General features: G+C 42.6%; 1 long non-coding RNA gene across 2 annotated transcripts; it reads left to right on the top strand.

Moving 5' to 3' along the window:
• The first annotated feature begins 1,587 nt into the window (after positions 1-1,587).
• On the top strand, positions 1,588-26,439 carry LOC140635790 (uncharacterized). 2 transcript variants are annotated; one of them, XR_012033116.1, is made up of 5 exons: positions 1,588-2,207; positions 9,348-9,574; positions 9,779-9,853; positions 14,072-14,355; positions 25,940-26,439. It is a non-coding gene; the product is annotated as an uncharacterized lncRNA (long non-coding RNA). The 2 variants fall into 2 exon arrangements; XR_012033115.1 differs by lacking the exon at positions 9,779-9,853 and having other exon boundaries at positions 1,594-2,207; positions 25,940-26,435.
• Positions 26,440-27,662: the final 1,223 nt, after the last annotated feature.

The raw sequence follows: 27,662 nt of genomic DNA, 5'->3' as shown, positions 1-27,662 counted from the left end.
ATGTCCTGGAAACCAAGGAAAGTGTTTTAAGGAGAGAAGAATGATCAATTATGACCAATGATGCTGATAGATCCTAGAAGATGTAGACAGAGAATTGGCCATTGAGTTTTACAACATGGAGGGTCCTTGAAGACCTTGCAGAAGCAATCTCAGTGGAGTGGTGGAGGCAAAGGCCTGATTGCTGCAATGGGACAGGTGTCATGAGATCTAACTGCAGCAGTTTCAAGAGACACCAGGAGGTGAGAAACTGAGGAGGCCAAGTATAGGCTACTCTTCTGTTGTCCATAAGAGAGACATCTCAAAAAGGGAGCAGAAACATTGATGTGGATGGAACTGGAGGGTATGATGCTGAGTGAAATAAGTCAATCAGAGAAAGACAATTACCATATGGTCTCACTCATGTGGAATATAAGAAATAGTGAAAAGGACTATAAGAGAAAGGAGGGAAACTGAATGGGGAAAAATTAGAGAGGAAGACAAACCATGAGAGACTCCTAACTCTGGGAAACAAAGTGTTGTGGAAGGGGAGGAGGGTGCAGGATGGGATGACTGGGTGATGGGTACATGATGAGATGAGCACTGGATGTTATACTGTATGTTGGCAAATTGAATTTAAATAAAATAAAAACATAAAAGGGGCAGAGAACTGGGGCAGAAGCTAAAGTGTAACTGTTGAAGGGAGTTTTTGATTTTAGGATGAGAAAATTTCAGAAAAGGAAGAAAAAACAATGCAGGAGAGAAAGTGAAGAACCCTTCTCCAAGGGCTGGAGTGCTGTCCCCAAGCAGGATGAGGGATGAGCCTTCCTGTTGGCTGTAGGTGGGGTATGTACCAGTGGGGCAGGTGAAAAGGAAGGCGGGTTGTTGGATGTGGCAGTAAAAGCGTGTGGTAGAGGTGATCTTCCAAGTGCTTCTATTTTCTCAGTCTTAGAAAATAGGTCATTGGCAGAGAGTGACTTGAGGGAGGAGGTATGAAAGGATCGAAGAAAGGGGAAAGTATGACATAGTCTTCAAGGAGAATTTGGAGAACCCCTGGACTAGGGAAATGAGGTCTGATTGCTCAGAACCCCCTGAGATTAATGAGCATGAATTCAATCTATGGCAGTGAGTTAAGCCTGGGATTCTAGTGAGACCCTGAGGGAGGGTGGGAAGTGGGAATAGGCGGGAAGTGCTGGGATGGCAAGAGGGGTTAGGACAAGTTCAAAGATAGTAGGTTCGTTGGATTGCAAGGGCTGAGGTATTATTAAAGTTGGGCCACTGGACAGACTGAGCTTCCATAATCAGCGGTGATGATTTAGAAATCAGGGGTGCTTGAAACTGAAGTTCTAGAAGAGGTACAGTTACTTGGAATGGCAAGATCTAGATGTGATCATAGGAGTGAGTAGCTGAGTCAAGTGTGTTTTACTAAATAATATATATGATTAAGAAGTCACATTTTTCTTACATTTTCAACCTTGTCCCAGTTGAAGCCACCTCAGTAAATTATCCAAAACTTTGTGGGTTTTTAAAAATTATTTAATCATGAGAGACACAGAGAGAGAGACAGAGACACAGGCAGAGGGAGAAGTAGGGTCCCTGCAGGGAACCTGATGCAGGACTCGATCCCAGGACCCTGGGATCACGACTTGAGCCAAAGGCAGACGCTCAACCACTGAGACACCCAGGTGCCCCAAAACTTTGTTTTATTTCTCAAATGAAGCTGAATGAAATCTTTGTTCACAGGCAGCTCATAGGCCATGAATGACCCATTGTGACTCACAGATGCCCTGGGTCTCTGCATCCTGCACACATGACTAGGACATTTGATGAGACTCCCTAATAGGAAAAGACGGCTTTGAATCCCAAATGAACATTAGCATACATACTTGGGGTTGATGAAGTATACTTGAGTAATTTCTGTAAAGCCAAGGGATATTTTATTGATTCTAACCAAATAGCAGATTGCTGTATTTCCCTTTGTGGTTGCCATGTGCATTATGCAAATTTGCCTTTTAAGTATACCCCATGAGGCAAAGAATTTGAAAACCATGTACCCAGAAAACCTAAATCAGAACCCTTAAGTTGAATGTTTTGTCCTCAGCAATTGAGTTGACTGGGAAAAAAAAACAAGAACAAAAAAATTTCAAGAATACAAGCTCAGATCAATTATCTCACTGAAAAAAAATTAAAAAGACAAAGAACTATCCAAAATTTCCAAGTGAGGTCAAAAGGTGAGTAAAAATTTGGCTTACACTCTCTGTGTTAACTATAGTGTTGAAAAGTTAAAACAGTGGTTAAGAAAGAAGCAGATCCAAACTCTTTAAGAAGGATTGTACTAGGGGTGCCTGGATGGTACAGTCCATTCAGTGTTGGACTCTTGATTTCGGCTCAAGTGCATGATCTGAGGGTCGTGGGTTCAAGCTTGGTGTCAGGTTGCATGCTCAGGGCTGAGTCTGCTTGTCCCTCTCCCTCTGCTCCTCTCCCCACTCACTCTCATTCATTCCCTCTAAAATAAATAAATACATATATAAGATCTTAAAAAAAAAAAAAAAAGAAGAAGGCTTCTACTAATCACGCTTTAGACAATTTGGGTGACCCAGAGAGGGCCTCTGACCTGTTAAATGAAGGCATGGGGCAGCCCGGGTGGCCCAGCAGTTTAGCGCCACCTTCAGCCCAGGGCCTGATCCTGGAGACCCAGGATCGAGTCCCACGTCGGGCTCCCTGCATGGAGCCTGCTTCTCCCTCTGCCTGCGTCTCTGCCTCTCTCTCTCTCTCTTTGTGTCTCTCATGAATGAATGAATGAATGAATAAATAAATAAATAAATAAATAAATAAATAAATAAATAAATAAAGACATGAACGCCTTAGTCTGGAAAATGAGATGCTATACCTTAGGAAAATCTGTTAGCAAGGGTTTTGTTAGCCAGAAACCATATCAAACCCCAACATCTTCTTTCCTGAACTTTTTATTTAATCAAGGATTCTCCATTTGCTGCCTTTATAGAAAGTAGGGGAGTAAGGAGGCTCTGAACTGGCCAAAAGAATTAGTTGTAAGGATCTTCATGATGATACACAGGAGCTGTTCAAGGGCATTTTCCTTCTGCTCATTTTAATGGCCTGAGATAACAGATAAAAATGAAGGCCTGTCTTCTGGGGCTGGTGAAAGCACAGCAGAAGAGGATAAGACAGTACCCAAGGCCTTAGCCACTGGGAGACGAATGCTTCTAGACGTCACACCACGGGTGAGTTTGCAAAGGGATTGTCAGAACCATGGAAGGCCATGACCAGGACTGTGCCTGACCTAAGGGGGAGAGAGGAACCCACTGAGCACATCAGAGGCCTCTCTACTTGAGGTCAGCTTTGTAGCGGTGAGCAAACACTTGCCTATTTTCATTAAGCCTATGCTTTGGAAGCAAATTCTGACCTACTTTCAGAGGAAAAAAAAACTATTCTCTTAAAAAAAATGGTAGCTGTAGAAACACGATAGGCTGATCGAATAATAATCTTTCCCCATTTTCTTTCAAACAATCCCAAACATCAACTTTTTCGTTCTACAAGAAGTCTTTCTAAGAAAGAGTTCAAGTGGATTTTCAGCTACCTGGCCAAGTATTCTGATTATTTTAACTCATGGAATGGAATTTATTCTCAAATTATTTGGGGATGGTGGTGGTGGTGGTAGTGGTGGTGGTGGTGGTGGTGGTGGTGTGTGTGTGTGTGTGTGAGAGAGAGAGAGAGAGAGGAAGAGAGAGGAAGGGGGGGGCGGTGGAGAGGGAGAGATTTTTAAGAGCATGTTAATGCTAGACCAATCTAAAGATGTATGTTTTAAGAGAGGCAGAGAGCTAGCTTCCTTTTTGAGGAGGGGCAGGATTCACGCCTACAAACAGCGCCTAACGGCCTGGAACACTAAAAGCACATTCTCAGGACATGCTGAGGTAACCGGTTTAAACTTGCCAAAGGATGCTTTTCCACTTGGCTCACAGCTATTCATTCATATTGGTTTTGACCATCCCACTTGTTTTATTTTTAATTCCTTATTCATTTTCAGGCCTTTCTATATAGGGTTAGCAAGAAATTGCTAATTCCAGAGCTGGCATTTGTGACACTGAACTAGAAGATGAAGTGAGGTTTTAGAAATCTCATGTTTTCACATTTCCTCCATGTTCAGCCTAAGAATCTTTCAAATGTTGATACTTAATTACAGAAAGTGTTAAGTTTTAAAGGAACCAATCTGGGGGAAGTTGGCTTTAGGTTATTTTTCAATGGTGCTTGGTAAACACTAAATTCATTCAAGCAAAGATTAGCCTAGAAAAGTTACTTGAGGGGAAATACAAATCTCCCATATAGAGGAAGTTCAAGCAATTTATGTAGATACTTTGCCCTCAAGGAGGTGAGAGTAACTTCCAGTCCTTAACTGCAGGCAGCAGGTAGTGACTTCCGAAGAGTATGGTATGGAAAGGGGGTAAAGAGTAAATTTATGGTGGAGGAACCTGGCAAAACTGCCTCAGCCAGGTGACTAAGGTCAATGTAAACAGTGATGTCATGTTGATAATATGTACCCTTGATAGGATGAAACAAAAATGACACTTACCCTTCTTCCTCCCCAAAACCCATATCCCCAGTCTAATCATGAGGAAAATATCAGACAAATCCCAGTTGGGGGACATTCTACAAAATATGTGACCAGTACTCAAACCTGTCACGGTCATCAAAAACAGGGACTATTTGAGAAATTCTCACAGCCAAGAGAAGCCAAAGGAGACATGATAACGAAGACTAACATGGTGTCCTGGGTGTGATCCTGGAATAGGAAAAGGACATTATGTAAAAAAAATAAATAAATAAAATAAAATAAAATAAAATAAAATAAAATAAATAAATAGATAAATAAATGAAATCTGTAGATATGGTCTTTAGTTAATAATAATGTATCAATATTGCTTTAATGTGACAAATACACCATCCTAACAGAAGATGTAATTGGGAAAATGGAATGTGGGGTATATGGGAATTCTCTGTACTCTATATTCCAGTTTTCTATAAATCTATAGCTTTCTAAAAGGATTTTATTTATGTATTCATGAGAGACACACAGAGAGAGGCAGAGACATAGGCAGAGGGGGAAGCAGGCTCCCAGTGGGGACCCTGATGCGGGATTTGATTCTAGGACCCCAGGATCACAACCTGAACCAAAGGCAGATGCTCAACCATTGAGCCACTCAGGCATCCCCTAAATCTATAGCTTTTCTAAAAATAAAATCTATTTTAAAAAGTTACTTGAATGAAAGGTAAACATGCTGTCCTCACACAGTTTAATGCAGAAAATCTAATCATGAGTTGGGTGCTCCTGAGCCATCTGAACCCTATAAATATGGGCTCTACCATTCAGACAATGCTGTGAAGAGAAGTATGTTCCCAAGATCCCAGCTCTCCCATTCTGGGCCCTTCCCCTCATACAGATAAGAGCTCATACTAACCCAGTTTTGTGCTAAGCATTTAGCTCACTAATTGCCCTTTACCTTCACAGCAGCCAACACTAGGAAGTAGGTGGGTGCTGTTATTATTATTCTTTTATTCACTCAAAGAAATGACACCCAGAGAACTGAAGGGCCCAAGCTCACCCCGCCTGTAATGGTGGAGCTGGGATAAACACCCAGGCTGTCTGGGCCTCAAAGCCAGTGTTCTTATACCTCTATCATTTGTGTGCTCCTGCCCCCCACCCCCGCCCCTTCTCTTCCAGGTATTCAGGGGCTCCTATTCTCTCCAACAGGAATCCTCAGGTTACGAAGGGCCAAACTGCTGATGACCCACGGTGTCAGCGGGACTGTGTAGACTCAGTAGAGAAGTAATGGAGGCGGGGCAGGTGCTGTGAGCAGGGTGGGAAAGCACCCCTCTGAAGTAACGCCTGATTTCTAATTATGCCATTGGCCCCGATCCCACACTCAGATCCACACAGGGACTTGTGGTGATACAGAATCCCATCCTAGAATCTGTTCTAGCTCTGAACCTAAGTGCTGTACGCATCTGACGTTTTGGAAACAATCCAACCTTCGGGCATTTTCAAGTGGTTTCCATAATAAGCACCAGTGAACCCACAGGTGTGCCTAGAGGAGGGTCTGTGAGGCTGAGCATACTTTCTCAACCCTGTATTTCAGAAAAGTTGCCTCCCTTTTATTTACAAAGTAAGGTGAAATTGCATGTGCCAGCCCAAATGAAGAGAAGTAGGTTCTTTTTCATTTTTGCAAAAGATGGACATGAGACTTTGAGAAAGTAATGTGAAAGAACAGCTTCTCAAACTCTGTCCCTTTCCAGGACGCCTGGGTGGCTCAGTGGTTGAGCATCTGCCTTTGGCTCAGGTCATGATCCTGGCGTCCTGGGATTGAGTCCTGCATCAGGCTCCCTGGAGGGACCCTGCTTCTCTCTCTGCCTCTCTCTCTCTGTTTTTCTCATGAAGAAATAAGTAAAATCTTAAAAATAAAAAAAAACAAAAAACAACCCATCTCTGTCCCTTTCCATAAATTTCCTTAAATGGTTATAAAGTTCACAACTTAATAAAGACCCTTGGAAAGGCTAGTCGAAGAATAGATCCATTCAGGAACTTCACAAATATAGGGGGGCTAAATGTGAAATATTCCAGCCCAACTTCCTGCTGGAAAAGTCAAAGCTGGTTTAGATCACTTGGAGGGGAGACTGCACCTCCGGAACATGCCCTTTGTTTTATGAGTTCCCTGGGGCATGGTGTGGTGACAAGGCTTCTCTTTTTTCCCTTGGGTTATCTGTTTTCTAATGTTTCCACAGTGGACATGTGTTGCTCTTCTCCTAAAAGAAATAAACAAGAAAAGCTATATACATACATATATCAGAAAGGTCAGGTGGTTGTTTTGACAGGAAATTGCTTACCTGGAAAATCGTGACTGTGAGCGTGCACAAGAGTGGTTCTTCCTGTGACTGACCAGGCATTGCCAAACAGTTTGAGGGAGATTTCTTCTGGGAGTGCAGCAAGACTGGGGAATTCCTTTGAACCACTGTTGATGGGTTGAAGGTCTGGCAGAGGGTTTTGAGTAGTCTGGTTTCACGGTTTGAACAAATAACTTGCAGACAATTCAGAAAAACAAAACAAAACGCACCGCCAAGGTTGGAACACAGATCAATGTAAGGCACTGATACCAATCAATCTGGAAGAAAAGAATGAGGGTAAATCAATGACCTTCCAAAACTAAGGCTTTCATTCTGAAGCTGGTGTGTTCATTTCTTTTTCAACTCTGCTCAGGAAAGAACAGGGAGGGAAAAAAAAATCAACTTTAGTTTACATGTGCAGGACTTATATTGTCCAGTTGAGTCCACCTTTCTCCCCTATAGCATCATGATTTAGGGGATTAGAGTCAACTCCAAAGTGGGCTCATGTGGACCCAAGGGTTGGCAAACTTCTTTTTAAAAGGCCAGATTGTAAATATTTGAGGTTTGATCACCCCTTGTTAGCAACTACAGAACCTTGCTGTTATGGTGCAAAAGTAGCCATGGATAAAATGTAGGGGAAGAGTTTGTGGTCTAATAAAACTTCCCAGAAATAGCTGGTGGATAGGATTTGGCCCATGGCCATAGTTTGCTGACTTCTGGCCTAACCCAATCCCACCCTCTTGCCAGCAGTTAGGTTACCCAGGCTTAATCCAGTCCACATAAACTAGTTTCCTAGTGATAGTTACTGATTGAGAGATAGACATATGACCTAAAGCAGCCCAATGAGAAAGGGGAAAGATTTTTGTTCGAAGTCTGGGGTAGAGTGGTTTGATCTCTTGGTACCTACCTGAGTACGGAAGCATATAATCCTGATTCTTACTGGCAACCAGTCTACAGATATGAAGGGAACAACCTTCAGATGAAGTAGACTCTGGATGACAGAAGAGGAAGATGGAACTTGGATTCTTGATGGCATTACTGGACCACAGAATAATTTAAGCCTGTTTCCTATCCAACCTCTGGATTTTCAATTATGTGAATCTGGAAATTTGCTTATTGGAAAAATTTCCACTTTGAGATGGGATTTCTATTATCTATTACTTGCAGCTAAATGCATCCGATCTGATGGAACATTTTGAAATAAGTTTATGACTTTTAAAGGTTGCAAATGTTAACAAGAGTTGATGTCTGTTTCCATAAAATTTCCTTTCCATCATTAAAAAATAATTGTGAGGGGCACCTGGGTGGCTCAGTGGTTGAACATCTGCCTTTGGCTCAGGTCGTGATCCCGCTGTCCCGGGATCGAGTCCCACATCAGGCTCCCCACGGGGAGTCTGCTTCTCCCTCTGCCTATGTCTCTGTCTCTCTCTCTCTGTGTCTCTCATGAATGAATAAATAAAATCTTTTAAAAATAATAAAAAAATAATTGTGAAAAGCAGGAAATGAAATAGCTCATTTTAACTGCCTAGATTGATTGGTGTGGGTCTTGCAGGGGGCAGGGAAGGTTTGATTACATGACCTTTAATTTATGGAATATCTGGGTTCAGGATACTTTTCCTGTGACTTGACTAAGAAGATGGATATAAGAGGCACCGAAGACCTAGACGAGGTCACCAAGGACCTTGAACATGAAGTCTTCCACTCACACCCTTGGTTTTAAGCACAGGTCTCTTCCCTTTGGCATCTTCAAGCCCTAATCATAAGAAAGTATTTTTCAAAAGCACGTCTAAAACTGTAATAATGAAGGTGATCTAGATCCTTAGGCCTTAATGAAAAGAGTTGATCAAAAACAACAATCATAAATAACCACTTGTAAAATGCAAAAAAAAAAAGTACTTTTCATAAACAGCATCTCATTTCGAAGTTTAATGTTCTTTATGCCACTCTTATTATAGTCATAGGCCATTGTTCTATATTCATTTTAGTCTCTCTTAGTTGTGTGAATTTATAGTTCTGGCGATCTACACAGTTACTTTAATAAAACAAGGGAACTTGAGTTTTAGAATAGATTTTCTTCCAAGTAGGTCCACGTATAGTATTAAGTTAGTTAGTCATCTTCCTAATGTTGTTAAGGGGTAATTTAGATTAGATAAGGTCCCCTGTCATACTAATATTTAAACTGAAGTATAGAAAGATAAGTGAATTCAGCCTTGCAAAAGTAAGTACGAAACATGAGTTACTCATTCGTTAAAAAAGATATTACTGAGGGCGTACCGAGAGCCAGGCAGTGAGTGTTCTAGGCCTTATTACAACACAAACTCACAGCTGTCCTGAAGCTTATATTCTGGAGGCAGAGGCAGATGTCTGATGTGAGGTGGTAAGAAGTGGTAAGAACACACACAAAGCAGAGTCCAGCAGAGAAGCTGATTGGGCAGAGGTGGAAGGTGGTATCTGATCGTGGTCATTTTCATCCTCAGCTGGGACCGCCTCTGAGACAGCACATACTTCCTTGTTTGAGAAACAGCAGAGGGGCTGGTGTGGTTGGAGCAGAATGAATGAGAGAGATGGACGGGACATATCGTGTGTCGACATTATTCTGAGAAAGATGGGAATTGTTGAGTGTCACTAGCCTACAGATTCTCTGACAAGGCTAAATATCGCCAGCAATACCAAGACAGCAAAACTGATGAATTCCTACTATTCAGTAAGCTGATTTATAGTCTTAACAAGTAGTTGAATGGCCATTTATTACACAGTGAAGGGATTAATTCATTGTTATTTTCCAGGGCAGCTTGTTCTACCAGGAAAAAGCTTTGAAACTCTACTTCATGATCATAACTTTTCATTTGGTCCCTTCACATCTAAGGAGGTGTGTTTCTGTAACACCTGTCTTATCCTTTCCCCATAGATTATGTAGAGTGGAGCTGTGTGATTTATCAAGTGCCTACCAACATGTCTGGCTCAAAGCAGATGCTCAAAGAAAGTAAGCAAAAGAATGAGCACAGCAAAATATCATGATAAAGGATTCTCTATAAAAATCATCGCAATAAAATAAAGTTGTCAGACTTTAACATTAAGAGTTTAGCCTAGGGTCCCTGAAAAGACAGATTACAAGCACTTCTTTCCTCTTTCTTGTGTCAAATTATTTTCTTAAAAAAAAAAAAAATCATGCGGGATCCCTGGGTGGCTCAGTGGTTTAGTGCCTGCCTTTGGCCCAGGGAGTGATCCTGGAGTCCCAGGATCAAGTCCCACATTGGGCTCCCTGCATGGAGCCTGCTTCTCCCTCTGCCTGTGTCTCTGCTTCTCTCTCTCTCTCTCTCTTTCTCTCTCTCTCTTTTTCTCTTCGTCTCTCATGAATAAATAAAACCTTAAAAAAATCATAAAATCAAAATCTGCATTGTGATGACAGTGTTTGAAGATAAATTCCATTTGTAGGTGATCACAATGCCTGAGTAAGATTTCAACGGTGTTCTAGGAAAGCAATGTAAAATATCATGGTTTCTTTTTGACATTTTACATATGCTAAGTATTTTGCTTCTCATAGAATACCCTTCAAATACAGCAGTATGAATACTTCACAAGAAGTAAGAAAATGAAGAAAAAAAAGTACAACTTTCCAAATTTTTGGCACAAGAAGGTGAAACTTAAAGTCAGAGCAAGAAATCTACATCCCATTTCCAGGCATCTAGGTTACTAGGTTTTATTAACATAAAAATGATATTTGCCAGTAGAAATGCAGGGTCAGAAAACATTAAGATAACACGTAAGAAAGAATTTCTGCTGGGTAAAAATGTAATAGTCAAAAGCAACAAATTATTAAGTGTCTACTTTCAGAAAATTTTTTTCCCATCAGAAGTGATTTTCTCTACTTGCTTAGTTACAAGTGACCACCGTGAAGGGGGTACTTAGTGATATGTCCATTTAAAAAGGAGAGACGGGGCTCCTGGGTGCTAGTTGGTTAAGCACCTCTCTTCTGCTCAGGTCATGATCCCGGGGTCCTAGGATCAAGCCCCACACTGGGATGTCTGCCCCTCCTTCTCCCTCTGCTGCTTCTCCTGCTTGTGCTCTCTCTCTCCCTCTATCAAATAAATAAATAAAATATTTTTAAAAATAATAAAATAAAAAGGAGAGACAGAGAAGTCCTTGGATCTGTGCTGCCCAATATGGTAGCCCTAGCCACATGCGGCTATTAACTCTTACATATAATTAAACAAATTAAAAATTGTGCTCCTCATTTGCACACATTTCAAATGCTCAGTAGACGTGGTTAGTGGCTATTCCACTAGGAAGCACAAGCACAAATATAGAACATTTCCATCACTGCAGACATTTCCACTGGGTAGTACTGCCTTAGGAAGTACAGCTAGGGGATGCAAGCTGATACCATCTTTCATTAAGGTGGACAAGCAAGCTACTCTGGAAAAGGAAAAACAGGTCACACCAGATGGCTCTTTGGGAGGGTAAATGAGTTTAAAGACAAGATAGAAACATTAATAGTTTGTGTGGATGTTCAAGAAAGTTACTAAATTTCCATACCAGAAATTATTTTAAAGTTTCATCATCTGAGAACCAGAGGCAGTATTTTGTTATGCGTAGGGAACTTGGTTCGGAGAGAAGAATGGACAGTTTTTTGGATGGAAGAAAATGTGCTAAAAGCAATATCCTCCAAAGACTGGTGTGGTAAGCAATGTTTTCTAAAATGATTGTAAATTACTTAGAAGACACAATACATGGTTTAATCTTCCAGAAAGTATTTTGCTGAGGTTGGTGCTAAATATCAAATCAGTGCAGAGAAAAGAAACTTTTTGGAAAAGTTCTCAAGAACTGGAGTAAGCAGAAAGATAAAATATGAAATTCAGTGAAAACTGGTGTTAATTATTATATTTAAGGAAAAATAATCCAAATTAGAATAACTAAATGATAGAGTGCCTGGGTGGTGCAGTAGGTTGAACATCAACTCTTGATTTGGGCTCAGATCATGATCTCAGGGTTGTGGGATAGAGCCCAGCGTCAGGCTCCGTGCTCAGCATGGAGTCTGCTTGAGGTTCTGTCTCACCCACTCCCTCTGCCCCTCCCCACCCTGCTCATTCATTCTCTCTCTCTCTCTCTCTCTCTCTCTCTCTCTCTCCCTCCCTCATTCTTTCTCTCAAATAAGTAATAAATCTTAAAAAAAAGAATAACTAAATGATGATATCTGAATTAGCAGCTTCACATCAAGAACAAAATCAAGAATTCATGAAGACTGATCCTTTGGTTCCCATTTACTGCTGATGGCTAAAAGCAGTAGACAAAGTAAGGAAAAGATTTCCTTCCTCTGGATACATGCAGACTAATGTACATGTCTTGGCAAAGGAAGCTTTGTGTGGGATTTTAGTGCTCTACTATTCCTAACCCCTGCACACCTCCTCTGCTGGGCTGGGCATAACTCTATAAGGTGCCCTGCCCAGGGCCCTCCATCTAAAACCATAGGCTACCAGTGCATAAGCTATGATGCTTCCAAATGTAAGAAGTTTTACAACCTGGTCTCTCTTTGTCAAGACATATGTGGGGAAGCTTGGAAACATTCTTGAGAGAGCCACCAAAATCATCATCAGGGCAGGATAAAAATGGATTTTTTGTTGTTATTAGAAAGGCAAAGGGACATATAAATAAAGCTTGTGAAGTCATAAGGGATTGGGGAATGGTTGAAATATACTCTTGTTTAGCAAACCCTAAAGTATTAGAACCAGGGACAATTAAGAGGTCTTTTTAATCAAATAAAAGAAAATCCAGTTTATATAGCAGATCAAGAACTTTTAGAAAACATAGCTGTGTAAAAGAGAGCACTGGTTAACTTTATGGATACAAATTCTGTAGTATGTTAATAAGAAAATTTGGGGATATTTTGGATTGTTTTCCTAAACATTTAAGTTAATGTGTTGGAAGCAACCCAAATCCAAGAGATCCACTGCTGCTCCTGTGAGATATAGCCTAGTTCTGTGTAAGAGGATGTTGCCTGGAATCAGCTTGACACTTTATACATTATCACTCTTTTGGCTCCGTCTGCATTCCAGTGAGAAAATCAACATTGTACTTGACTGGTTAGACAAGATCTAGTTCTGAAGAAAGCTCATTAGATTATTTTTATTAATATAAACATATAAAGTTAATAAGAGTTCTTCAGAAAATTTCAAGAGGAAAGATCGAACTGTGGATAACATTGGGACAATTACTTCCAAGATGTTTTTTTTAAAGATTTTATTTATCTATTCATGAGAGACACAAGACAGGAAGAGACATAGGCAGAGGGAGAAGCAGGCTCCCTGTGGGGAGCCTGATGTGGGACTCAATCCAGGACCCTGGGATCATGACCTGAGCCAAAGGCAGATTGAGCCACCCAGGCATCCCCCAAAATGGGTTTTTTTTAATCAGGCCCTAAAGTGTCAGAAGATTTAGAATTGCCCTTTCCTTAGAAAATATTGAATATAAAATTAAAAACTAAAGAGCAAACTGACCAACAAAAGTCCCAAACTTTTACTCAAAATATTTTTTATTAAGTTCTTAATTTTAATTCCAATATAGTTAACATACAGTATTATATTAGTTCACAAGATACAACGTAGTGATTCAACAATTCTATTCAAAAGATTTTTCTATTTAGAGCTCAAGTAATACATATTCATGTGTGTGCACGAGTGTGTAGAATTTTCAGCATAGATATAAGCCATGTTAAGCTTACCAAAGGCACATAAATGTATTCGTCTCTACATAACAATTCTGCTGCCAAACCAAGGAGCTATATTGTGCTTTGGCTGAGATTTTCACAATTGCTTCCAAAGGTTATATGAATAGAGGACCCTGAGATAAGAAAGTAGCAAAGGCATTACTAGCCTTGATAAAGCAAAGGCAATTAAATCTTGGTTTGCTGTGTATTCATTTAATAAACAGCAGAACATTGAAACAGTTACCTAAATTACCCAGATCTAAAGTATATTCACTTAAAACGGACAGATAATTGAGGGAATGTGTCATTTTGGTTTAAGTTACCTGATTCAGTGCATTAATTCTCCTCCTTAATCTAAGTGGACATATGGAGACTACAGGGAATTTTTAGGCTAGCGAAGGATGTCTCTGGAATTTTCAATGATTATTGGTAGTTCTCTCCATAACTGGCCTGGTCTGAGTGTTCCACCTCATAACCAAAGTTGAATCCAATCCACAGGCTTCCTGCAAAAGGACCCACCCAGGAATGTTTGGGGATTTCTGTGTAACCTGGAGATAGCCACTAAGTTCTGGAGCTCTTTGAGATTCCTCGGACCTTTACAGTATGCCGAACATAATTTCTAATTAATCTAAGGAATTTAAGAACTAAGTTACTTAATAAAAGAGCTCTTATACCTGGATTAAGGTATCAGACCAAGAGGAAAGCATCAAGACTTGGTGGGATGATGTAAAAGGATGTTGCGTAAGAATCTGAAGTCATTACCCACTGACGGATCACAAAAGGTAATGTGAACAGGAAAATGCACCCCTAATAAACCTTTATTGCGGATCTGCAGGAGAGGAGTCCCGTAGAATGTAGTACATGCTCTAAGGACTATGCATTTTATTTTATTTAAAGATCCATTTCAACTTTTTGTTAAAATGGAGAAGTGTGTGTTTATTCAGGGAGAGGCTTAATTTATTTTTATATTGTAGTTGAATAATTACTCTAGAGAGTGGTATTGGCATGGATTGTGAGGGAGCCTGAGTAACCTCAAAATGAGGATAATAGTAGCACCTGCTGCAGAGGGCGGTGGTGACAAGTGAGTTCCTAACCCACTGCAAGGCTCCCAGCACGGAGGTGGGCACGTGCAGCGTATCCAGTACAACTTCACCGTCAGTATTGTGCTTGTCAAAATTATGATTAAGGAGGAGGGGCAAGGTGGCGGAAGGGTAGGGTCCCCAAGTCACCTGTCCCCACCAAATTACCTGGAAAACCTTCCAATCATCCTGAAAATCTATGAATTCGGCCTGAGAATTAAAGAGAGACCAGCTGGAATGCTACAGTGAGAAGAGTTCGCGCTTCTACCAAGGTAGGAAGACGGGGAAAAAGAAGTAAAGAAACAAAGGCCTCCACGGGGGAGGGGCCCCGCGAGGAGCCGGGCTGAGGCCGGGGCGAGTGTCCCCAGGACAGGAGAGCCCCGTCCCGGAGGAGCAGGAGCTGCACCGACCTTCCCGGCGGAAAGGGGCTCGCGGGGAGGTGGAGCAGGACCCAGGAGGGCGGGGATGCCCTCGGGCTCCCCGGGACAGTAACAGACACCTGCGCCCCGGGAGAGTGCGCCGAGCTCCCTAAGGGCTGCAGCGCGCACGGCGGGACCCGGAGCAGCTCGGGGGGCGGGGGGGCGGCTCCGCGGAGGGGGCTGCGGGGCGGGAGCAGCTCGGGGGGGCTCGGGGGCGGCTCCGCGGAGGGGGCTGCGGGGCGGGAGCAGCTCGGGGGGGCTCGGGGGCGGCTCCGCGGAGGGGGCTGCGGGGTGGGAGCAGCTCGTGGGGGCTCGGGGGCGGCTTCGCGGAGGGGGCTGCGGGGCGGGAGCGCGAATCCAACAGCGCAGGCGCCGGAGCACAGGGCGCCGGGACACAGCCCAGGATCCGGCCTCCCCCCGGGACAGGCAGAGGCCGGGAGGGCCCAGGACAGCAAGGACGCTCCTGCCCCGAGCTGAGCAGATCAGCGGCCCCGCCCCGGAGCCTCCAGGCCCTGCAGACGGAGAGCTCCGGAGCTACTGCGGGGGCTGAATCCAGGGCTCCAGAGCTGGCCCCGCCACTAGGGCTGTTGCTCCTGGGGCCTCACGGGGTAAACAACCCCCACTGAGCCCCGCACCAGGCTGGGAGCAGAGCAGCTCCCCCAAGTGCTAACACCTGAAAATCAGCACAACAGGCCCCTCCCCCAGAAGACCAGCTAGACGGACAACTTCCAGGGGAAGTCAAGGGACTTAAAGTACACAGAATCAGAAGATACTCCCCGGTGGTTCTTTTTTTCTTTTTTTTTTTTTTTTGTTGTTGTTGTTTTGTTTTGTTTTGCTTTTTGATTTGTTTCCTTCCCCCACCCCCTTTTTTTCCTTTCTTTCTTTTTCTTTCTCTTTTTCTTCTTTTTTTTTTTTTGTTTTTTTCTTCCTTTTTTTCCCTCTTTCTCTTTTCTTTCCTTCTTTCTCTCCTCTCTTTTTCTCCTTTTCCCAATACAACTTGCTTTTGGCCACTCTGCACTGAGCAAAATGACTAGAAGGAAAACCTCACCTCAAAAGAAAGAATCAGAAACAGTCCTCTCTCCCACAGAGTTACAAAATCTGGATTACAATTCAATGTCAGAAAGCCAATTCAGAAGCACTATTATACAGCTACTGGTGGCTCTAGAAAAAAGCATAAAGGACTCAAGAGACTTCATGACTGCAGAATTTAGAGCTAATCAGGCAGAAATTAAAAATCAATTGAATGAGATGCAATCCAAACTAGAAGTCCTAACGACGAGGGTTAACGAGGTGGAAGAACGAGTGAGTGACATAGAAGACAAGTTGATAGCAAAGAGGGAAACTGAGGAAAAAAGAGACAAACAATTAAAAGACCATGAAGATAGATTAAGGGAAATAAACGACAACCTGAGGAAGAAAAACTTACGTTTAATTGGTGTTCCCGAGGGCGCCGAAAGGGACAGAGGGCCAGAATATGTATTTGAACAAATTCTAGCTGAAAACTTTCCTAATCTGGGAAGGGAAACAGGCATTCAGATCCAGGAAATAGAGAGATCCCCCCTAAAATCAATAAAAACCGTTCAACACCTCGACATTTAATAGTGAAGCTTGCAAATTCCAAAGATAAAGAGAAGATCCTTAAAGCAGCAAGAGACAAGAAATCCCTGACTTTTATGGGGAGGAGTATTAGGGTAACAGCAGACCTCTCCGCAGAGACCTGGCAGGCCAGAAAGGGCTGGCAGGATATATTCAGGGTCCTAAATGAGAAGAACATGCAACCAAGAATACTTTATCCAGCAAGGCTCTCAGTCAAAATGGAAGGAGAGATAAAGAGCTTCCAAGACAGGCAGCAACTGAAAGAATATGTGACCTCCAAACCAGCTCTGCAAGAAATTTTAAGGGGGGCTCTTAAAATTCCCCTTTAAGAAGAGTTCAGTGGAACAATCCACAAAAACAAGGACTGAATAGATATCATGATGACACTAAACTCATATCTCTCAATAGTAACTCTGAACGTGAACGGGCTTAATGACCCCATCAAAAGGCGCAGGGTTTCAGACTGGATAAAAAAGCAGGACCCATCTATTTGCTGTCTACAAGAGACTCATTTTAGACAGAAGGACACCTACACCCTGAAAATAAAAGGTTGGAGAACCATTTACCATTCGAATGGTCCTCAAAAGAAAGCAGGGGTAGCCATCCCTATATCAGATAAACTAAAATTTACCCCGAAGACTGTAGTGAGAGATGAAGAGGGACACTATATCATACTTAAAGGATCTATCCAACAAGAGGACTTAACAATCCTCAATATATATGCCCCGAATGTGGGAGCTGCCAAATATATAAATCAATTATTAACCAAAGTGAAGAAATACTTAGATAATAATACACTTATACTTGGTGACTTCAATCTAGCTCTTTCTATACTCGATAGGTCTTCTAAGCACAACATCTCCAAAGAAACGAGAGCTTTAAATGATACACTGGACCAGATGGATTTCACAGATATCTACAGAACTTTACATCCAAACTCAACTGAATACACATTCTTCTCAAGTGCACATGGAACTTTCTCCAGAATAGACCACATACTGGGTCACAAATCGGGTCTGAACCGATACCAAAAGATTGGGATCGTCCCCTGCATATTCTCAGACCATAATGCCTTGAAATTAGAACTAAATCACAACAAGAAGTTTGGAAGGACCTCAAACACGTGGAGGTTAAGGACCATCCTGCTAAAAGATAAAAGGGTCAACCAGGAAATTAAGGAAGAATTAAAAAGATTCATGGAAACTAATGAGAATGAAGATACAACCGTCCAAAATCTTTGGGATGCAGCAAAAGCAGTCCTGAGGGGGAAATACATCGCAATACAAGCATCCATTGAAAAACTGGAAATAACTCAAATACAAAAGCTAACCTTACACATAAAGGAGCTAGAGAAAAAACAGCAAATAGATCCTACACCCAGGAGAAGAAGGGAGTTAATAAAGATTCGAGCAGAACTCAACGAAATCGAGACCAGAAGAACTGTGGAACAGATCAACAGAACCAGGAGTTGGTTCTTTGAAAGAATTAATAAGATAGATAAACCATTAGCCAGCCTTACTAAAAAGAAGAGAGAAGACTCAAATTAATAAAATCATGAATGAGAAAGGAGAGATCACTACCAACACCAAGGAAATACAAACGATTTTAAAAACATATTATGAACAGCTTTACGCCAATAAATTAGGCAATCTAGAAGAAATGGACACATTCCTGGAAAGCCACAAACTACCAAAACTGGAACAGGAAGAAATAGGAAACCTGAACAGGCCAATAACCAGGGAGGAAATTGAAGCCATCAAAAACCTCCCAAGACACAAGAGTCCAGGGCCAGATGGCTTCCCAGGGGAATTTTATCAAACGTTTAAAGAAGAAACCATACCTATTCTCCTAAAGCTGTTTGGAAAGATAGAAAGAGATGGAGTACTTCCAAATTCGTTCTATGAGGCCAGCATCACCTTAATTCCAAAACCAGACAAAGACCCCACCAAAAGGAGAATTACAGACCAATATCCCTGATGAACATGGATGCAAAAATTCTCAACAAGATACTGGCCAATAGGATCCAACAGTACATTAAGAAAATTATTCACCATGACCAAGTAGGATTTATCCCTGGGACACAAGGCTGGTTCAACACCCGTAAAACAATCAATGTGATTCATCATATCAGCAAGAGAAAAACCAAGAACCATATGATCCTCTCATTAGTTGCAGAGAAGGCATTTGACAAAATAAAGCATCCATTCCTGATCAAAACTCTTCAGAGTGTAGGGATAGAGGGAACATTCCTCAACATCTTAAAAGCCATTTACGAAAAGCCCACAGCAAATATCATTCTCAATGGGGAAGCACTGGGAGCCTTTCCCCTAAGATCAGGAACAAGACAGGGATGTCCACTCTCACCACTGCTGTTCAACATAGTACTGGAAGTCCTAGCCTCAGCAATCAGACAACAAAAAGACATTAAAGGCATTCAAATTGGCAAAGAAGAAGTCAAACTCTCCCTCTTCGCCGATGACATGATACTCTACATAGAAAACCCAAAAGTCTCCACCCCAAGATTGCTAGAACTCCTACAGCAATTCGGTAGCATGGCAGGATACAAAATCAATGCCCAGAAATCAGTGGCATTTCTATACACTAACAATGAGACTGAAGAAAGAGAAATTAAGGAGTCAATCCCATTTACAATTGCACCCAAAAGCATAAGATACCTAGGAATAAACCTAACCAAAGATGTAAAGGATCTATACCCTGAAAACTACAGAACACTTCTGAAAGAAATTGAGGAAGACATAAAGAGATGGAAAAATATTCCATGCTCATGGATTGGCAGAATTAATATTGTGAAAATGTCCATGTTACCCAGGGCAATATACACGTTTAATGCAATCCCTATCAAAGTACCATGGACTTTCTTCAGAGAGTTAGAACAAATTATTTTAAGATTTGTGTGGAATCAGAAAAGACCCTGAATAGCCAGGGGAATTTTAAAAAAGAAAACCATATCTGGGGGCATCACAATGCCAGATTCCAGGTTGTACTACAAAGCTGTGGTCATCAAGACAGTGTGGTACTGGCACAAAAACAGACACATAGATCAGTGGAACAGAATAGAGAACCCAGAAGTGGACCCTGAACTTTATGGTCAACTAATATTCGATAAAGGAGGAAAGACTATCCATTGGAAGAAAGACAGTCTCTTCAATAAATGGTGCTGGGAAAATTGGACATCCACATGCAGAAGAATGAAACTAGACCACTCTCTTTCACCATACACAAAGATAAACTCAAAATGGATGAAAGATCTAAATGTGAGACAAGATTCCATCAAAATCCTAGAGAAGAACACAGGCAACACCCTTTTTGAACTCAGCCACAGTAACTTCTTGCAAGATACATCCACGAAGGCAAAAGAAACAAAAGCAAAAATGAACTATTGGGACTTCATCAAGATAAGAAGCTTTTGCACAGCAAAGGATACAGGCAACAAAACTCAAAGACAACCTACAGAATGGGAGAAGATACTTGCAAATGACATATCAGATAAAGGGCTAGTTTCCAAGATCTATAAAGAACTTATTAAACTCAACACCAAAGAAACAAACAATCCAATCATGAAATGGGCAAAAGACATGAACAGAAATCTCACAGAGGAAGACATAGACATGGCCAACACGCACATGAGAAAATGCTCTGCATCACTTGCCATCAGGGAAATACAAATCAAAACCACAATGAGATACCACCTCACACCAGCGAGAATGGGGCAAATTAACAAGGCAGGAAACAACAAATGTTGGAGAGGATGCGGAGAAAAGGGAACCCTCTTACACTGTTGGTGGGAATGTGAACTGGTGCAGCCACTCTGGAAAACTGTGTGGAGGTTCCTCAAAGAGTTAAAAATAGACCTGCCCTACGACCCAGCAATTGCACTGTTGGGGATTTACCCCAAAGATACAGATGCAATGAAACGCCGGGACACCTGCACCCCGATGTTTCTAGCAGCAATGGCCACGATAGCCAAACTGTGGAAGGAGCCTCGGTGTCCAACGAAAGATGAATGGATAAAGAAGATGTGGTTTATGTATACAATGGAATATTACTCAGCTATTAGAAATGACAAATACCCACCATTTGCTTCAACGTGGATGGAACTGGAGGGTATTATGCTGAGTGAAGTAAGTCAGTCGGAGAAGGACGAACATTATATGTTCTCATTCATGTGGGGAATATAAATAATAGTGAAAGGGAATATAAGGGAAGGGAGAAGAAATGTGTGGGAAATATCAGAAAGGGAGACAGAACGTAAAGACTGCGAACTCTGGGAAACGAACTAGGGGTGGTAGAAGGGGAGGAGGGCGGGGGGTGGGAGTGATTGGGTGACGGGCACTGGGGGTTATTCTGTATGTTGGTAAATTAATTGAACACCAATAAAAAAAATAAAAAAAATAAAATTAAAAAAAAATTAAAAAAAAACAAAATTATTATTAATTGTTCGTACTTTTTAAAAGATGCATTTATATTTATTTGAGAGAGAGAGTGAGAGCATGTGCGAGGAGGGGAAGAGGGAGAGAAACTCAAGTAGACTCCCCTGTAGAGCCTGGAACCCAGCGCGGAGCTCCATCTCATGACCCTGAGATTACAACCTGAGCCGAAATCAAGAGCTGTATGCCAACTGAGCCATTCAGGCGCCCCATGTTAGATGTTTAAAATGTGTCCAAAGTCTCCTGTCTAAACACGGAGAATTGTGTCTCTGCCGCGCTCTCTCTCTCTCTCATGAATAAATAAATAAAATCTTAAAAAAAAACACAGAGAACTACTCTAAATGCTATAGAATTTTTCAGACTTTATAATTTAAATTATTAAAGGTGAAAATTAAGTGTGTCTAGAAACACTGTTTCCTGGACTCATTTCTCCCTCTGGGAAGGCACACGGGTCAGAATCTCGGCTCTAACGGTGGCCACCGCTCCCTTCCAGCCTGTCTTGTCATGCCTGCCCTCCACCACCGCCAGGGCAACCCAGGGGAGAATCTGCGCTGTGTGGGCTCCTTGACCTCTCGTGCAACTCTGAGTATCTATAGATCAAGGATTGGTGTGACCAAGGAAGCGTGGGCAGCATATTTAATCCACGAATCGACATTTCACAGATGCGTGGAACTAAGCGAACACAGGAGGTGGCGTCCCCCTAAATCTCCTGAAGTTCCCAGAATCTCTCCGTCCGTCATTTCTTCTATGCTCAGAGCTTGTGTCCCTCTTCTCTCTGCTCTTCCTCATTTGTCGTTTTGGTAAACAAAGGCTAGATTTGAAAATTTCCATCTGCAATAACTACACCCCAAAAAGATGCAAATGCAATTGTGCTTTGTGTGTGGCTGTTCATTACTAACACATCCTCTCATCCCCTGCCGGGGTGGGGGGGCCACCAGGCAGCCACAGGAAAAAGGATCGTCTGCCCTTAAAAGTCAAAGGCCTTCGTGGAGCTCTGGCCTGGCCTCTGCTGCTCCCCGAATGGGAGCTGTGGGAACACTATACATGTTTCTGCATAAAATGGAAGGCTGCCCCTTCAGCCAGAGCGCCTGCTTCAGAGAACATTGCTTCCTGGAGTCTGGCCAACCTTAGAGAATTTACCCAGGCGGCCCAGGAAACGCTGAACCACTTCCATTTATGGACATTTTCCTTTATCAATGAAGAACAAAGGGGAGCTGATTTTTTTTTTTTATGCCTTGATTGCTGTATTTTACACTTGCAATTTTTATGCACAGGCTGACATACTTAGAAGTCTCTGGGGAGTTCTGGGGCAGGGAACGGAGTCCAAAAGCCGGCATGTTAACAGCCAGTGCTTGTTTTTATCATAAGTGAGTTTGAAAGAGGGTGACATGCCAGACATTCCTTCTGAAAGTTAGGTAAGGTAATGATGGAACTGGAGGCAAAAATCAACATGTCACTTGTGATTCTCTTTGGGAGGTTGGGGGTGGAGAGATGACAGTTCTGTGGAGTGATTTACACAGCCCTGTACAAAGAAAAGTCCCCTGGATGATGACTGAGCTGCAAATAAAACAATGGGCCTCGGGGACTTCCAGGGCCTCAGCCTTCCGGGCCCGCCCCGAGGAAATGCACGAGCACCTTCCCAGCTCCGCAAGCAGAGAACTTCTGCCTCCAAGGTCATCCTCACTGATTCCAAGGCCTAGACTCTGGGTGGACCTGGCCGTTTGGGGGACGAGACGATGACAATCCGAGAGCTCACTTCCTGGAACAAAAGTCCAGCAGGAGTTTGAAACTGGTGGCCCCAAAGCAAACATTTCAGAAGGGCATCTCTTACCTTTTGTAAATTGGCCAAAAAAACAGGTTTCCGGAAGAGGGGTCCCCCTGCAATTCTTGGGTGGCGTTTCTGCCTGGAGCTCTTTGGAGCCTATGACAACCAGCAGGGGGTTAGGGCTGGACTCTGCCCTGACTTTGTCACAACTTGTACAGACAGAGGTGTGTTTCTAGTCCTGGGTCTGAGTTTGCACATTTGAACTGAATATCACCTCACTTATCATATAGATTGTTTTGAGATTTTTCTCTTATTTTTTTATACCAGGTTTTTTTTTAAGTATTTTTTATTTATCTATTTATTTTTTAAAGAGTTTCTTTACTTATTCAGGAGAGATACAGAGAGTGAGGCAGAGCCATAGACAAAGGGAGAAGCAGGCTCCCCATGTGGGACTCAATCCCAGGACCCCGGGATCACGACTTGAGCCAAAGGCAGACCCTCAATCACTGAGCCACCCAGGTACCCCTGAGGTATAATTTACACACAATCAAACTTCCCTGTTTTAATGTACAATTGGATTGCTTATTTATTTATTATAATTTTTAAAAAGATTATTTATTTATTTATTCATGTGAGACAGAGAGAGAGAGAGAGAGGCAGAGACATTGGCAGAGGGAGAAGCAGGCTCCATGCCGGGAGCCCGTTGTGGGACTCAATCCCGGGACTCCAGGATCACGTCCTGGGCCGAAGGCAGGCGCTAAACCACTGAGCCACCCAGGGATCCCCTGGATTGCTTTTTTAAAAATTTGAAAAAAAAAAAAATTTGGCTACTTTGGACCATTATTATATGTGAAAATACTTCTTTCATCCCCCCAAATGAGCCTCCTGCCCCATTGCCATCAGTCCCCCACCACTGCCAAGCACTGGTATGTTCTTTCCTTATAGTTTTACCTTTTCTAGGATTTCATATGAATGGAATTATGTAGAATTTGGTCTTTGTTGTCTGGCTTCTTTCACTAGCACAATGCCTTGAGATTCATCCATGTTCTGCATGTGTCAGTGGTTCATTCCTTTTTATTGCTGAATAGTCTCTAATTTTTGTCTGGATTTGGAAAAGAAAGATTTATTTGGGTCACACAGAAAAGCAAACAGACCTTCGTTGCCTTTTCGGAAAGCATGTGTCAACTGCATTTCATCATAAGAATTATTTAAATCCGGGATCCCTGGGTGGCGCAGCGGTTTGGTCCCTGCCTTTGGCCCAGGGTGCGATCCTGGAGACCCGGGATCGAATCCCACGTCGGGCTCCCGGTGCATGGAGCCTGCTTCTCCCTCTGCCTGTGTCTCTGCCTCTCTCTCTCTCTCTCTCTCTCTCTCTCTCTGTGTGTGTGTGACTATCATAAATAAATAAAAATTAAAAAAATAAAAAGAATTATTTAAATCCATCTTAGCTTTCCATTTCCCCTGAAATATAAGACCTTCCTACGCCTTATTCAAAATGAAGTTCTAAATGCAAAAATCTTAAAACATTAGGCAGGAAGACCTGGATGCAGCAAAAATACAAATTAATTCACAACTTCCAAGTAAATGTTGGCAATCTGGATAGGAATCTGGAAATTTAAAATTACCATTGGATAGTCAATTAGTAGAAGGATTGAAGCAAACCCCCCGATCTTTCTCATATGGTATTTGTTAGTAATTATAGGAAGGGAAAACTGATGATGCTTACTGATAATAATAGCAATGAAAACTATTATTATTATAGCTAATTTATATAGTGTATATTATGTCTGGTACTTCCCTGAACACTAGGTGGATCATTAATGCATTTAATTTTCCCAGCTTCCCTACTGGGTAACTGTTCTATCATTACCCTCACTTGATAGATGAAGAAACTGAGTTTTAGAGAAAACAAAATAATGAGAGGTCAAGCCAGGATTTGGCCCTAGGAATTTGCTTCAGAACCTTGACTTTTGGGCACCCGGGTGGCTCAGTGGTTGAGTGTCTGCCTTTTGGCTCAGGTCATGATACCAGGATTCTGGGATGGAGTCCCACATTGGGCTCCTCACGAGGAGCCTGCTTCTCCCTCTGCCTCTGTCTTTGCCTCTCTCTCTGTGTCTCTCATGAATAAATAAATAAAATCTTTAAAAAAAAAAAAAAGAAAAAGAAAAAGAACCTTGACTTTTGATCAGTAAAGCACTATGGAAAAAATCCTCAAATTGACAAAGGGGGTTGATACTGTCCCTGAGCAAGGTAGGAGATGAAGCCAAGGGCAGGGGTCTCCAGCCTGAGCCAGACAGGTTGTTGAGATGTGTGAGGAGGCCTGGAATAAGGCAACGAGAAGGGAGGAAGAACAGAGAAACACTGAAGTGCACTGTTCACATAAATGGTTGCTGGATGGCCTGGTGCCCAGGTCTGGCTGCCCATTTCCTACCCCAGGTCCAGGTGACCTCTGGGGGCCCTTTCAGAGCTAACATGTTAGGAAAATCAGAAATTCTTGTTCAGAGTCATTGTGACTTGACTTTATCGATACAGGCCAATAGTCCACAACCCACCCTGGTTGGGTTGTCCTGGATGTTGATAAATAACCACTGGTTGCATATTGAATTCATTCAGTATTGTGAATTTGTCTTTTTTTTTTTTTAATGGGGTTTTTTCATTGGAAACTCTTTATAAACTCTGGAACTAGATTGCCTAGTTTTGCATCTTGGCTTTGCCACTTACTAAGCAATGTGACCTTGAGCATGTCACTTGACCCTTTCAATGCCTCTGTTTTCTGATCTGTAAAATGGGCAATTCATAATACACCTATGCCATAGCATTGTTTCAAAGATTATTGTTCTGTATAAAGGATTTATAACAGTGATTACAAATAGTAGGCACTATATATGTATTAGCTTTTATTCCTATCACTATCCAAAAATGGTGGTAGATTTTATATATATAAAATTATTTATTATATATATAATTATTTATTATTACTATAATAATCTGTATATACAAAGATAAACTATAATAATCTGTACTAAAGTGAAATTTACCTTCAAGACTTTATCTTGCAGGGCTCTGTTCCTTGTTCTTGCAAGATTGCAGAGGATTTCACAACAGTGATGGGTATAAGCGCAAGACTCAGGGACTCCGGGACATGATTTCAGCCTCCATCATGTACTAGTTACTAGATGGGGAAATTATAAATACCTGGTCTCCAGGAACCGAAACTGTAGCAGCAGTTGGACACTATGAGTTTTGAGAGAGAAGAATCTTTATGTTGTTTGAATCCTGAACAGAGTCGAAGAGAAGAGTAGAAGCTTGGGATGAGGAAAATCGGATTTTCCTTTTTATTCCTCCTTTTTGTGTGTATGGTTGGAAATTTAGAGTAGATGGTAGCCAGTTTGCAGTAAACTGTCTCCCCCTGTGGTTCTTTGGTGCTGTATTCAGATCCTGATTATTCCTGAACACCTGGTTCATGGACCACGTTTTGTACAAAACCGTCCTGAGCTATCCCAGTCAGCTCATACTACCCTCAACTGCATGCATAAACTGAAATTCTCACACCTTTTGACACAGAATCATGTACTATGCTATATGGTTTGTTGCCTTATGATATCATCTATAGAACTATCTTGAGAACATTCATTCATTTAGTCAGTGAACAACAATGTATTGGGACCCTCTGTAGTCCCTGATGATGAAAAGTAGGAGAACGATTGTTTTGAACAGACTGTGCGTATCTACTGAGTACATATAAATCTCTGATGATTTGTATTCATTTAATTAATTTTAAAATATTTTTAAAATGAATTAATTAATTTGTTTATCTGAGAGAGAGAGAGAGAGAGAGAGCACACAAGCAGAAGGAGAAGCAGAGGGAGAGGGACAAGCAGACCCCCATTGAGAGCAGAGCCTGAAGGCGGCTCCAGCCCACCACTCCACTGGAGGTCATGACCTAAGCTGAAACCCAGTTGGTAGCTTAACCCACTGAGCCGCCCAGGTGACGCCCCCTCTGGTAATTTTTAAATTTCTAGTAGGAACCAAAGCTTTCTCTTTGACAGAAGTGTCTGCATTATTGCCACCAGCCTCCTTAGGCATTGGGACCATGTAGGGATACCTCAAGACTTGCAGTTGCCTGGACATCACTCCCTTCACCTAGCACGAGGGACTTGGATGACACAGTCAGTCTCAACAAACATCATCTGTCCTAGAAAAATGCCCTAACGTGTTAAGAGGAATACGAAATCCGGGTCCTCCTTTTGCTTCTATTCCACAGAACATTTATTGAGCACCGACTGTAAGCCAGCAACCGCACTAGATGTGGGAGTAGAGAGCGGAACCGAGCCTCCAAAGGGAGACCAATCAACCAGCGGGGGACTCCGGGAGTTGCTAGCCCGGGCATCAGGAAGTTGGGGGTCCGGCCTGGGGATGGGGAGGCAAGGGAAGGCGAGTCAGCCAAGCAGGTGTGTTGCAGGGGGGCGCGCGCCGGCCCTCCCAGGGTGGAGAAGGGTGGGCCCCAGGCTGCAGAGCACCCCGCGCTCGCTCTCCTCGCTCAGGGCCCGACTGATGCCTGAGTCTGTGCACTCGAGGCCGGGGCGCGCAGTGGGAGGAAGGGGTAGGTAGGGTGCTGCGGCTCGGGCGCGGACCACCCCTGGAGAGAAGCAGGGCTGCGGGGAAGCGGGCACATTCCTCGGGCGGGATCCCTGGGCCGCAGCCTCCGCACCACACCCTCTGCCCGGGCCAGGTGTGCAATGCAAGCTTCCTGCGGCGGCGGCGGCGGCGGCGGCGCGGGGG

Source organism: Canis lupus, chromosome 6, assembly GCF_048164855.1.
Source record: "Canis lupus baileyi chromosome 6, mCanLup2.hap1, whole genome shotgun sequence".
Taxonomy (NCBI): domain Eukaryota; kingdom Metazoa; phylum Chordata; class Mammalia; order Carnivora; family Canidae; genus Canis; species Canis lupus.
Note: the sequence above shows the minus strand (reverse complement) of the source record. Positions and strands in the feature narration are given on the sequence as shown.